Below are 14,928 nucleotides of genomic sequence, written 5' to 3'. Positions count from 1 at the left end.
GCAGGGCAGGGGCCCCCTCGCCCCCTCGCCTCCCCTGCTCTTCTGCTTCAACTCTAGGAACTAAACCCACTGTTTTAGTTCCCACTCAGATTTGAATTAAGGTGGGCGTGAGCTGAGAAAAAAAGAAGAAAGTGGGTGGAGGGAAAGACAAACTGAGAATCTGGAGGGTGCGGGGGCGGGCGCGGGGTGGGGAGCGCTGGATCGGCAGGCAGGGTTGACAGTGGCTCTGATTGAGCCTTCTTCTGGGCGCCGGTGACCCCGGGTCTTGCTCGGCGTTGGAGCTTCTGACTCCACTCTCCCTCCCTCCATCCTCCCCCCAAGGGCAGGGAAGCCTGGCTCTGGAAGGGGAGGTCCTGAAGTCTCTGCCAGGCGCTTACACGACCGGGGCAAGTCGCTGCACCTCTGGGTGCCTCCTCCCTGGTCCGCTCTCTAGAGAGAGCCTCCCCACGCAGTGAGAGGCGGTGGGAGGTCCTCGCTGCGGGTGCCTGGAAACGTTGAGGAACCGAGGAGGGCACCGCGAGGAAAAAAATGTTCGTGCCCATCGGTAGCCTCCTCTCAAACCCGGGATGGGATTGGAGGGAGGGGGGGTCCATTGTTCCTGTCCTCACAAGCCAGAGCCGAGGTCTTCCAGCGAAGTGTTGCTACCACCTGCTGGCTCTTTCAAAGAACACAAGCGTCAGGGGTAGTCTAGCCTCCCCCGCCCCAACTCTTCTTCGTATTACCCTGTCCTTCGCCAGTCGCCTATCTTCCCCGTTTATTCAAGACCCCGTTATTAAAGCAGTAGCTGCAAATGGGCTGGTCAAAACTGGTACTCAAGGAGCCTTCAGAAACGCAGGCAAATTGTGAAAGAGGTCTGTGAGCCAACAAGTACAAAAGGCAGAACAATGAAACTCCTCAGGACGCACCTGGGAGAAACAGGCTTTAATGAACTGGGTGAATGAGTGAGAGAGAGAGAAAGATAAAGGCGGCTGAACAAGTGTTTGCTGGGCAAGGGGCTTGTTCACTGGCAGTATCTGAGTCAATTAACAAGCCCAATGCCGTTGAGGGATTCTGCGTTTGAACATCCAGACAGTAAGTCCCCTCACACTGGTGAGTTTATCTGTTTCCTCTCTTTGCTCTGAAACTCTGTGGCCTTCATTTCCAAATCAGTTCTCTCCAAGGCCTTGAGAGACTTTTGTGAAGAAACTTATCTTCACATGCTGTGCAATATTACATAACTCATGATCCTAGATACAGTAATAATTTGATTGTCAGATAGTTATGGGTATCTTGGAAACTTAAAAAGGCAGATGATTAAATTATGTTAAAAATAAAAGTATCAATCAAACCAAAACATAGAAGTAACTTTAAAAAGCCCAGAAATTCCAGTAGTGATTTGCAATCCATCGTGTATTCACATTATAGCAAAAGTATCTCTATTCTATTCCTTTCTATTGTCTGGCATAGCTCATTGTTTATACTGCCTGTTAGGTGCCTGTAATGTGAAATTAAGTTTTTGTTATTTGAGGTTTATGTAATTAGTTATTTTTCTTTTGTTAATAAAGCATGAGAGGCATTCAGATTTCAAAGAGAGCTTCATTGTACCCTGGAGGCAAAGAGGTTTAATTCTGTGATGACAATTCGCCCTGTATCATAGTCTCCTATGTGTTATCAAGCTGAATTTTAAAAGCAGGTGGATGGCATACAATGTATGGGTAAGTCGTGTGCCACCTGCGGCTATTAAAAAGAAAAGTAATCAATTCTTTAAGTTGGACATACATCCTTTCTAAAATACATTCAGTGCCTTGCCTGGCACACATTAGGTGCTTAGAAGTATTTTAGTATAAGTGAATAAAAAATAATAGTATTTAAATTTGCTCCATCCGGAAGGCCAGGACCTAGTAAAGTCTGTGGCTGACAGAATTCATTATCTTGGGACACAATCATCTACAATGTAAGTGAGGTGAAAGTCACTCAGTTGTGTCTGACTTTGAGACCCCATGCAGTCCATGGAATTCTCCAGGCCAGAGTACTGGAGTGGGTAGCCTGTCCCTTCTCCAGGGGATCTTCCTGACCCAGGAATTGAACCTGGGTCTCCTGCATTGCGGGTGACTTCTTCACCAACTGGAGAAGGAAATGGCAACCCACTCCAGTACTCTTGCCTAGAAAATCCCATGATGGAGAAGCCTGGTGGGCTACATATAGTCCATGGGGTCACAAAGAGTCAGACACGACCGAGTGACTTCACTTTCTATCAGGGAAGCCCTCTACAATGTAAATTTGGAGCCAAAAGAATGTCCTGAGTAGAAGCTTCCAGGTAGTTTGAGATGGTTTTTTGGTCGGTCCTGCTTGCTTGTTTGTTTTTTCCTGTTTTAGCCTCCTTCTTGGGTTTTTCTGTCTCCAACATCTACCACTCCCCAAGGATGTGCAGTTTTCTCCTTTTATATTTCCCTTCAGAATGGCTAGTGTAAGCTGATGTTATTATAAACAAAGAGCTGTGTAAGTCATTTCAGTGATAATAATTCTCGTGAAAAGCAATAAAGGAATTTGCTGAGCCCCTGGACCTCTTATCCAAGACAGGTGTTACATTGCTCCAGACACACAAGCTCACAGGGTCTCTGGCTCCCCTGAACTTCAGGCCTCTGGGGGCAGTCTTCCCAAAAGCTGGAGTCTGATCTCCAAGCATTTTGTCCAATAAAAATGTCAAAAACTCAATTTATACCTTGGGTTTTTTTATGTTTAGAAACTTCTAGAGTAAACCTGCAGGACTGGTTTGTTTGAAAGACAAATCTAGTTTCAATTGATTTGTACACCAATGGTGATTGATAACCAAATGCTCATTGGATGTGAGTGATCTTCAAAGTTTACCCATCAGAGTCTTACACTTTGACATCACTTTAACTGAAAAATAATAAAAAGACATTCAGAGGTGTTAGTGCACAGAAAAAAGAGAAAGGCTCTTCTTTCCTGATAGGCTGGGTGATCAGTTAGAGATTGGTGTCAGCTGCATGTCAGGGGAAGTTGTACAGCTGTGCTTTACAAACTGAGGAATCTGGGGGTGCTATGGAAGCCCCAGGTCAACGAGACTTAGGTTTCTGCTCCTCCATCTTTAGGGGGCTTCCAGGTGGCTCAAGTGGTTAAAGAACCTGCCTACCAATGCAGGAGACACAGGCAGGAGATGTGAGTTCAATCCCCAGGTCGGGAAGATCCCCTGGAGGAGGAAATGGCAACCCACTCCAGTATTCTTGCCTGGAAAATGCCATGAACAGAGGAGCCTGGCATGCTGCAGACTATGGGGTCACAAAGAGTCGGACATGACAGAGCAACTGAATGACCCACACGCATTTGTTCTCAGGTTATTGGCCCCTTAGCCAGAGTTCCAGTTATGTCTATTAGTTTCCGTCAAGAAATAGAAGATGGGCACAGAATAAAGGGCATAGTTTTAGCTGAGTTAAGACCCTTTAAAGATCCTTTCTGGGCATTCTACCCACTGACTTCTCCTTGTGTATTATTGGCTGGGGAATGCATGTGTACCAAATAAAATTAAAGATATGTTAGTGAGGGAGGATAAGGGGAAGCATGGTAGACCAGCAACCAGCAGTCTCCATCACAAATGAGCTGATATGATCACAATTACCTACTTTTCCTGTAATCTATGAAGAGGACAGCTTTCCGTAAGACATTCTTGAAGCCCCATCCTTCCAAAGCACCATTTTTGATACATGCTTTTAATGTTCAAAGATGATTTCTAGGAAGTTAATGGAGTGAATGGAATGCTAGGCTCCTCTTCTTGCTAAAATAAATATGACACCATCTCAAAGGAAATATCCTCTGCAGTTACTCAGATTTACATCCAGTTAAGGGATTTCCCTGGTTGTCCAATGGTTAGATCTCTGTGCTTCCACTGCAGGAGGCATGGGTTCGATTTCTGCTTAGGAAACTAAGATCCCACATCACATATACCGAATGATGTGGCCAAAAAAGATAGTAGTTGAAGTTGAAAACATCTCAGATTTTAATAAGAATTAGGCAGTCCCCATGTGCAGGACAGGGTTACAAGTGTACCACACCACTCTGTCCCTTCCCTTGCATAGGCTGTGTTCTTCTCACTTTGGATCCAGATAAGATGCAGTGATCAGCAACCTGGAGCAGATGGTCCAACTGTTGACTCTTCCAGCCAAACTCAGTCTTGTCCTCTAACTCTGGTCCTAGATTGTTTTCTGAAAACATCCTCATCCCCCCAGATAGGAAGGGTGACCTGTGTTGCTGCAGGACCTGCCTATAGCTCCGGATGTGGCTGGGGCATTTTCTGGTTCTCAAGATGTTCCCTTGTCTTAGACCATAGCTCTCTCTCCATACATGGGCTTCCCTGATACCTCAGTCGGTAAAGAATCCACCTGCAGTGCAGGAGTCCCTGGTTCAGTTCCTGGATCAAGAAGATCCACTGGAGAAGGAATAGGGTACCCTCTCCAGTATTCTGGCCTGGAGAATTTACAGTCCATGGCATCGCAAGGAGTCAGACACAGCTGAACGACTTTCACTTTCTTTCTTTCTCCATACATACGGGATTCTGGAATCATCACACCAGACCTTTAAGCACCAGTAACAGTGGGAGCCGGAGAAGGTGATGGCACCCCACTCCAGTACTCTTGCCTGGAAAATCCCATGGACGGAGGAGCCTGGTAGGCTGCAGTCCATGGAGTCTCGAAGAGTCAGACACGACTGAGCGACTTCACTTTCACTTTTCACTTTCACCCATTGGAGAAGGAAATGGCAACCCACTCCAGTGTTCTTGCCTGGAGAATCCTAGGGATGGGGGAGCCTGGTGGGCTGCCGTCTCTGGGGTGGCACAGAGTCGGACACGACTGAGCGACTTAGGAGCAGTAACAGCAACAATGGGAGCAAGTCAGTGTTAAGAACAAGTAAACAACAAATCTTGAGATATTTTAAAAATCTGAGGCAAAGTGAAAAAGGAGTAATGATGTAAGAGTTTAAAGAAAAAGTTTTCACTTTATATTCTTAGTGAGTTAAAAGCAGATACAGAACCTATTTTTAAAGGTTGGGATGAAAAGGGAGTGTGAAAAAAAAAAAGAAAGAAAGGCACAATAGCTGAAATAACATCTCAGTCATGCAGAAAAAAAAAGAAAAATGACTTAAAACTCCAGAAAACAAGCTAGTGAAATATAACACGAGGCTAGGAAGACATGCCATGTGAAACATAGTTCTCTTTTAAATAACAGAGAAGGTAAGATGTCTGAAAAATACAAGAGGGAATTCTACACTTAAAATGACAATAATGCCAGAATGAGAAGACAAATCAAAAACACAAGAGAAAGAAAAAGACAAATGTAACAAAATTTATTTTAGTATCTGGCACATGCTAAGTTCTTAACGAGTATTTATGACAGAGTTGAATTAACTTCAAAGAGTCATGAGACTGAAAGAGATTTTGCCATCCTTTAAGCAAAACTGATGGGCAGAAGTCAATACCAAGATATATTCTGGTAAAAGTTTTTCAGTGAGTACCTTATAAATTTATACACAGAATTCATTTTTAACAAGAGTCAAAGTCAAGATACATTCATATTTCTTTTCTGGGGCATTGATTAATGAGAAGGTCCATAGTTGTAGCATAATATCTTCAGAGTGTTCAGAAGAAAAGGATAAAACACAATTGATCATCTTCTAAAAAGCCATTTCCAACTCTTCTCCTTAGCTACCTGAAATGTAGAGGCTGAAAATCTTCAGTAATTGCCCTCCTAGTCTTTCTTACAGTTAGGAGCAGATTCCCAAACTGAATTCTGCTTCATGAAAAGGAACTGGGGGCACTTCTGAGAAAGCCTTTGAATTTATGATAAAAAGACACAGATCTGGCCAATGTGGCCCTTTCCCCTCTGTCTTGCTTTGAAATCATCCCTTGGACATTGGCCTGGTTTCCTACCAAATGCCACACACACACACACACAAACTCCCCCAAACAAAAAATAACTTAGTGACTGAAAACAACTCAAAGGTATTATCTTATAGTTCTGGAGGCCAGAGGTCTGAAATAGGTCCAGCTGGGTTTAAAAAAGAAAAAAAAATCAAGATGTAGGCAGGTCTGTGTTCCTTTTGGAGGCACTGTCTCCTTGCCTTTCCTAGTGCCGTTTCTAGATATGACTGCATTCCATAACTTGTATCGTTCTCTATCTTTATAGCCAGCAATGTTGGGCTGTGTTTTCATCGACTCTCTACGCTCTCCCTCTTCCACTTATAATCACAGATTATATTGGATCCACCCAGATAATTCTTTCTATCTCCAGGTAGGAATTAGCAACCTTGATTCCCTGTTGCCAAGGATTAGGATGTGGATATCTTTGGGGACTTTTATTCTGGTACCACAGACATGATGGCTGTAGCTACAGCACCCACACTGGCAGCTGAGCCAAAGTCAAAACCACAAACACTTCTTGTTACACAAAATAAAATAAACGCCTATAATTGTGATTTTTGTTACCTGCAACTTTGTACTTTATTGAATATAGACTCAAGTATTATATCCCCAGCTAGGGAACTCTTCTTTTCAAGAGGCAAGATGAGGTCAATTCTCAAATCTGGAAATTCTTGGAACATTTACTACTCAAGTCTGTTTTCCAGCAAGACATACAGCAAATGTACTCTGAACAATTAAGAGATGAATAAGCAATTGTGTTCTTCATTAGGGAAACTGTGATTGAGGAAAAAGTGGTTATAATCATTGAAACTAAAATTGTAGGATAAATAAGATACAAAAAAAAGTACAAACTTGCAAATCACTAAGCAATAAGAAGAGGAACATTAGGTAATTGAAAGTAATTATGTGGAAAATTCTGAAAGAGATGGGGATACCAGACCACCTGACCTGCCTCTTGAGAAACCTATATGCAGGTCAGGAAGCAACAGTTAGAGCCGGACATGGAACAACAGACTGGTTCCAAATAGGAAAAGGAGTACATCAAAGCTGTATATTGTCACCCTGCTTATTTAACTTATATGCAGAGTACATCATCAGAAACGCTGGGCTGGAAGAAGCACAAGCTGGAATCAAGATTGCCGGGAGAAATATCAATAATCTCAGATATGCAGATGACACCACCCTTAAGGCAGAAAGTGAAGAGGAACTAAAAAGCCTCTTGATGAAGGTGAAAAAGGAGAGTGAAAAAGTTAGCTTAAAGCTCAACATTCAGAAAACTAAGATCATGGCATCTGGTCCCATCAGTTCATGGGAAATAGATGGGGAAACAGTGGAAACAGTGTCAGACTTTATTTTTCTGGGCTCCAAAATCACAGCAGATGGTGACTGCAGCCATGGAATTAAAAGACGCTTGCTCCTTGGAAGGAAAGTTATGACCAACCTAAATAGCATATTGAAAAGCAGACATTACTTTGCCAACAAAGGTCCATCTAGTCAAGGCTATGGTTTTTCCAGTGGTCGTGTACGGATGTGAGAGTTGGACTGTGAAGAAAGCTGAGCACCGAAGAATTGATGCTTTTGAACTGTGGTGTTGGAGAAGACTCTTGAAAGTCCCCTGGACTGCAAGGAGATCCAACCAGTCCATCCTAAAGGAGATCAGTCCTGGGTGTTCATTGGAAGGCCTGATGCTAAAGCTGAAACTCCAATACTTCGGCCACCTCATGAGAAGAGTTGACTCATTGGAAAAGACTCTGATACTGGGAGGGATTGGGGGCAGGAAGAGAAGGGGACGACAGAGGAAGAGATGGCTGGATGGCATCACGGACTCGATGAACATGAGTTTGAGTGAACTCCGGGAGTTGGTGATGGACAGGGAGGCCTGGTGTGTTGTGATTCGTGGGGTCACAAAGAGTTGGACACGACTGAGCGACTGAACTGAACTGAACTGATGGGAACAAAAGTAAAATAGTCAATTTAAACATAAAAAGAAAATTTTCCGAAATGAGATTTTTAAACTCCAAATTAACATAATCCAAAGTATAAAAGGGAAATAGCAAAAATGGGCATGTCATCAGTGTTCACTTCCTTGACGTCATCAAAGGAAGTCAATTATTGTTGACATAATTAAAAAGAATTTTAATATTTTAAGATAACCATGTAAGATTACCTTTAAAATAGGGTGTTAACCTACAAACCATAGATAAAAGATAAAAGTAAATCGACACCAAGTAAATCAATACATCTTTGCAAAGGTGAAATATACAAAAGATAAGAAGGAAGCATTAAAATAGAGAACACATAATTAAAATGACAGATGTCAAACCAAATACAATGTCCTAATAAGCATAATGTTCTAGAACAATCTCTATGGTGAATCAGTGGAATAAGTACATTGTGAAATTTCTTCATGTAGTAAGTAACAAAAAGTCTCTTTCACGTTTTGTAATATACTTCAATGAATTGCTGTCTTTTGCATTTCTAGAAATGTATATATATATAAATAGATGGTACCTGGGGGGCCCTTGGCCCCAGGTTTCGGAGAAGGCAATGGCACCCCACTCCAGTACTCTTGCCTGAAAAATCCCAAGGGTAGAGGAGCCTGGTAGGCTGCAGTCCATGGGGTCTCGAAGAGTCAGACACGACTGAGCAACTTCACTTTCACTTTTCACTTTCATGCATTGGAGAAGGAAATGGCAACCCACTCCAGTGTTCTTGCCTGGAGAATCCCAGGGACGGGGGAGCCTGGTGGGCTGCCGTCTATGGGGTCGCACAGAGTCGGACACGACTGAAGCGACAGGTGGCACTAGTGGTAAAGAATCTGCCTGCAATGTGAGAAACCCAGGTTTGATCCCTGGGTCAGGAAGATCCCCTCGAGTAAGGCAGGGCAACCCACTCCAGTATTTTTGCCTGGAGGATCCCATAGACAGAGGAGCCTGGGATATAGTCCATAGGGTCACAAAGAGTTGGACAAGACTGCAGTGACTTAGCAGGCATGCATGCCCTTTAATTTCTCAAATAGAAATGGAACCATCAGTAACAGTACAAAATAATACTGTTAAAATTAAATACATAATTTTGAAATATTTAAAACTTGGAATTTAAATGTACACAGATTCTTTCCCATCCCAGCCTGCACAGAGAAGGGGAACATTGCTGTCCTTCTTGTTGCCTGCCTCTCCTCTTCCTCTACCCTTCTCTTTCCCTGCACCTTCACAACCCAAAGAGAAATACCAAATGATGTCGACTTGTCTGCAAAATTTATTACAGGCTCTTACAAGCAATAATTTCAAACTTCATCTGAGGCTTTATGTAGCTAAAGCAATAATCATGAAAAAGGATAAAGCTTAGAAATGAGCTCACTTTTTATTTATTATAAACCCAACAGAAAGGGGGAGAGTGAAAAGGGGGAGATGATTTTAAAAATCATGGAGTAGTTATATTCAAATTCAACAAATATAGAGGCTTAAGACTTTAATCACTTTCAATGAAAACATGAGATTGTTTCCATACTCAAAATAGAGTCCATTTCTTAACTGGATTATATTCATTCACTTCATTCAAAATAGATTAATGAAGTAGAGACATTTGACAGATCATGTAAAATGTTTAATAAAACTAATGTAAATTACAGAAATTTATCATGTTAACACTCATTAGCTTCCCCTTCCACCAACTTCCTCTTTCTCCCCTCCCATGAATGTTTCAATTGCCTAGAAGGGCCTTTTCTAACACTGCTCTTCATAATGATGTAATTACTAATTCTATTATGGGCAAGGTGGGCTTTATTAATTGTTAGATAATTAGGTTCTTTCTTCTTATAATTTTGTTCTGTGTTTTTATGAGAATTAATGTTTGGTCTTGTGAGCTGTGCTTTTCTGAATGACTACTACCTATTGGATACTGGAAGAAAAATCGAAGTGGCACATTTATGACTCACTTTGTTTGCAAGATGAAGTGGAGGGTGGATTTAGTGCTACCCTGTATTATTCTGTTGACGACCCCAGAGTAAAGTAAATAACTCAGCATATCTCCCCAAAGAAATGTTAGATATCAGATTAATTTAATGTAGTCTATGTAAGAGGAACAGAAAAATGAGATATCAATGCTACATTCCTTGGGGGGGAAAGGCAATATTTACCGTTGCTCAGACTAATCTTTCAACTTAGAGAGATTTTTTTTCTCTCTCTTTTGTCATCTAGATAACTCCTATTTATTCTTAAAAGTCTCAGTTTTGAGCTGAATGTAAATGTAAAAAATGGAAGAAAATATTTGCAAATTAAATATTTGATGTGTTTATTATCCATATTCTATAAAGGACTCCTCAAACTCAACAACAAAAACCCAACAGTCCAATTCAAAAATGGGCAAAGGACTTGTATAGACATTTATCCAAAGAAGATATACAAATATCCAATAAGCACATGAAAAAAATATTCATTATCATTCGTTATTAGGGAAATGCAAATAAAAATAACAATCAGATACCCCTTCATATTTCCTAAGATGGCTATAATTTTAAAAATGAAAAATAGAAAGTGTTGCTTGAGGAGAAATTGGACTGCTTGTGTATTGCTGGTAGGGAATGTAAAATGATATAGCAGCTGTGGCAAACAATTTTGTGATTTTATAAAAAGTGACATGTAGAACTACCACATGCCCCAGCAATTTAACTTCTAAGAATATATCCCCAAAAATTGAAAGCAGGAACTAGAATAGATATTTGCACACCAATGTTCATAGCAGCATTATTCACAATAGCTAAACAGTTGGAACAATTCCAGTGTCCATCAACTAATGAACAGATAAACAAAACGTGGTATACGCATATAATGAAATATTGCTCAACCAGTGAAGAGAATGACTCTGTGATATGTGCTACACGGATGGACCTTGGAGACATTACCAGCTACAGAAGGACAAATACTGTACAGTTTTTTGTTGTTCAGTGGCTCAGTCGTGTCTGACTCTTTGCAGCCCCATGGACTGCAGCACACCAGGCTTCCCTGTCCTTCCGCATGTCCTGGAACGCGCTCAGACTCTTGCCACTGAGTCAGTGATGCCATCCAACCATCTCATCCTCTGTTGTCCCCTTCTCCTCCAGTTTTTTTGAGGTAGCTAGAAAAAGCAAATTCATAGAGACAGAAAATAGAACAGAGGCTGCCGGGGGCTCGGAGAGAGGGAGGGAGAATTATTGCTTAATGGGTAGGGAGTTTTGTTGGGGAAAATGAACAAGTTTTAGATATAGATAGCGGTGATGGTTACGCAGCACGGTGCGTGTATTTAATGCTACTGAATTGTGATTAAAACGATAAATGTGAAGTTACATATATTGTATAACAATATAACAACCTTAGCTCACAGATGGCTGGTTGAGGGAAAACTTCTGAAATCCTATTATTTTCACTCACTGATGACTATGCTTTTTCTTCCATCCCATTATCCTGGTTTGTAAATATGTATTTATTTGTGGGGGTTTTAAGGAATGCCTTTCTCTTCCCTGGGACTGTATGACCCATAATGATTTCCCTGTCAGGTTTGCTTATCTCCAGTGGTGTCTAGCTCATTGAAATAATTTGGTGTAAAAATTTTTATTGAATTATTTTTTCCAGTATTATGGAAGAAAACTAAAATACAATCTTGAGTACCACATGATTTGCAATTATCTAAATCTTTTCTAGCCATGACATTTATAAAGCTGACTAATTTTAATAGGTCATTTAAAAATATAATTTAGCAAATGTGGCATGAGTAGGCCACACAGAAACACCGAGAAACAAGTCCAATTATTCTATTGTTACATCACATAATTATTCATGATCAAATTATAGGTTGTAGAAAGTGTGATTATTCCTAATGCTCTCTGAGACATCATTTTCTTTCATTTGAACTTGATAGGGATTGAGTGATTTAGGAAGGGGTATGGCCACACATTCTGATTTTAGGCGATTCATCTGAAGACTGAGAACCATGATAAATAAACAAAGTTTACTCTGAAAATACACATATTTTGTTGTTGTTGTTCAGTCGCTAAGTTGTGTCCGACTCTGCGACTCCATGAACTGCAGCACGCCAGGCTTCCCTGTCCTTCACTATCTCCCTGAGTTTGCTTAAACTCACGTCCATTGAGTCTGTGATGGCATCCAACCATCTCATCCTCTTTCACCCTCTTCTCTTGCCCTCAATCTTTCCCAGCATCAGGGTTTTTTCCAGTGAGTCGGTTCTGCATCAGGTGGTCAAAGTATTGAAGCTTCAGTTTCAGCACCAGTCCTTCCAATGAATATTCAGGACTAATTTCCTTTAGAATTGACTGGTTTGATCACTTTGCTGTGCAAGAGAGTCTCACGAGTCTTCTCCAGCACCACAGTTTGAAAGCATCGATTCTTTGGTGCTCAGCCTTCTTTATGGTCTAACTCTCACATCCATACATGGCTACTGGAAAAACCATAGCTTTGACTATACAGACCTTTGTTGGCAAAGGGATGTCTCTGCTTTTTAATACACTGTCTAGGTTTAAATTAACAGCGTGGGAAGTATTATGGATATATACACCTAATAACTTGCAAAAAACTTTTCAAGCAGTTTTTAACAGTTCAAGGGATAAACAACAAAGAAAAGTGAGACTTGTTCCGATTTTTTTTTCTTTTCTCTTTTGACTAGAGTTTAAGATTTAAAAATAGTTTCTTTGCTGGATGCTTTAGATTCTGAATACCTGGCAGAATATTGACAAACATTATTCTGTAAGCATACTTAAAAATCAAATCTCCTTCTAGTCAAATGCTTTTTTCTCTTTTTTTAGTAGTAATGATAATGCTGGTGAGGCTGGTAGATTCAGTGCTGCTTAAAATGGGAAATTTCTCTAGTTCACATTAACTATATTAAAGTTATTTTACTGTGTGCCTATTCTTTCTTAATCTGCTTTGTTATTAAGAAGTGCATTCTCTGGTTGTGCCGCTTAGTCTGTTTTTCCAAATAGAAACAATTTAATGTTTTTGTAAATAAATGATTAAGACTGTTTCTGTTGGGGCTCTAATAAGTTTGTGTATGCTTATGATGTATGTCTTTCTCCGTGATCTAGGGTTTTCCCATCTGCTAAATGCCATTGAATAGTTTCACAAAAAGGCTGCTGAGAAACTGGTTGGCAGAGAAACAACATTCAAGCAATAGAAGTTAGTATAATATGATAGAGAATGTTTGGGGTTTTTTTTCCTCTTGGCAGCTGGTTTGAAAATTCTCTTTGGGGAAAGTTTTGTTTTGTTGTGTTTGGAGGAAATGTGTTGGTGAGCTACTTGGGGGAAGAGCAACTGCATCGTGTATACTCAGATACAGCAAATTGCTCCCAAGCTGCGTTCTGAATCCAATTCTTACATCAGGGCGGCTGTCACTTCGAATTTTTTGGCTGAAGGCTAAGCGTCAAAGAATTGATGCTTTCAAACTGTGGTGCTAGAGAAGACTCTTGAGAGTCCTTTGGATAGCAAGGAAATCCAACCAGTCAATTCTAAAGGAAATCAACCCTGACTATTCATTTGAAGGACTGATGCTGAAGCTCCAAGACTTTGGCCACTTGATGCGAAGAGCCGACTCACTGGAAAAGACCCTGGTGCTGGGAAAGACTGAGGGCAGGAGGAGAAGGGGGCGACAGAGGATGAGATGATAGGATGGCGTCATTGACTCAATGGACATGAGTTTGAGCAAACTCCTGGAAGTAGTGAAGGGCAGGGAAGTATGGCATGCTGCTGTCCCTGAGATTGCAGAGTTGGACATGACTTAACAACTGAACAACAGCAACAATTATATGCTTATGTAAATTCGGGTATAGCAGCAGGAGCAGGGCTAAATTGCTTTACATAATAAAGGGGTGAGTGTTTAGGGGGTTGTATTTAATTACTTCTAAAATAGCAATTAGGTGGAAATTTCATGATACCACATTTTCTTCTCAATAAAATGTACTGGTCAAGGATGCAGCTGTCAGCAACGCTACTTCCTGTTTCTGGGGTTATCGGTCTGAGGCAGGGCAGGGGGCGCCAGTGGGTGGATAATGACAGCAGAGGTGTTGGTGGTGGCCTCACAGCTCTATCTCCTCAGATTCCTGTTCTACCAAAAGGGGGTTGTATCCTGGTAATAAAGGCTACTCTCCCTGGGGCAGGACACTTACATTTTTTCCCCAGGAGTCTTGTGGGGAAATCCATTAACATTTTTTTTTTTTTTTAATTTTAATGCCCTGAGGCACGTGGGCTCTTAGTTCCTGGGCCAGGGATTGAACCAGCACCCTCTCCATCGGAAGCACAGAGTCTTAACCACTGGACGGCCCTGGGATGTCCTAACAATTATTTTTGTCTTGTTTAAGATATTAAAGAATAATTTTATTTCTAATTTACTAATGAAGCAAAAGTGTAAGCAAACCAGGTCCCTTAAGAAAGCATTGGCAGATAAGGCTTATTGCTTTCAGTACAAGCAGACATGTATCTTTAAAAAAGGATGCAAAGACCCCTGAGTTACCTTTCTTTAGATAATGGTCATATCTGTTAATACCCGTGTTCCTTTTCCCTAAAATGTAAAAATCACCATATAACTTTGCCTGGAAGGCCACTTGAAGACTTTAATGTGCACTCTGAGATAAAATGAGGAGGATCTGGGGAAATAAAAAAGAGATGGTAAAACCGAAGGGAGAGAATTCAGAGGGGAGGGGCCATGTGCTGAGTTTGCAACTCATCATAATGTTTGCAACTAGATATAACCTGTGTCACCTCCTGTGAAGAAGCTTAATAGGCAGGTATGTGGCACAGTGGTAAAAATCTGCCTGCCAATGCAGGAGATTCAGGAGACCTGGGTCAGGAAGATTCCCTGGAGGAGGCAATGGCAACCCACTGCAATATTCTTGCCTGGAAAATCCCATGGACAGAGGAGCCTGATGGGCTACAGTCCAAAGGGCTGCACTGAGTTAGACACAACTGAGCATGCACACAACAACAAAATTCTTTATCTGTGGTCTCTTTTTTTGTTCAGTCACTAAGTCATGT

Source organism: Bos indicus, chromosome 4 (genome assembly GCF_029378745.1).
Source record: "Bos indicus isolate NIAB-ARS_2022 breed Sahiwal x Tharparkar chromosome 4, NIAB-ARS_B.indTharparkar_mat_pri_1.0, whole genome shotgun sequence".
Classification (NCBI taxonomy): domain Eukaryota; kingdom Metazoa; phylum Chordata; class Mammalia; order Artiodactyla; family Bovidae; genus Bos; species Bos indicus.
The sequence above is the reverse complement of the archived record's forward strand: the minus strand, read 5'-3'. Positions refer to the sequence as shown.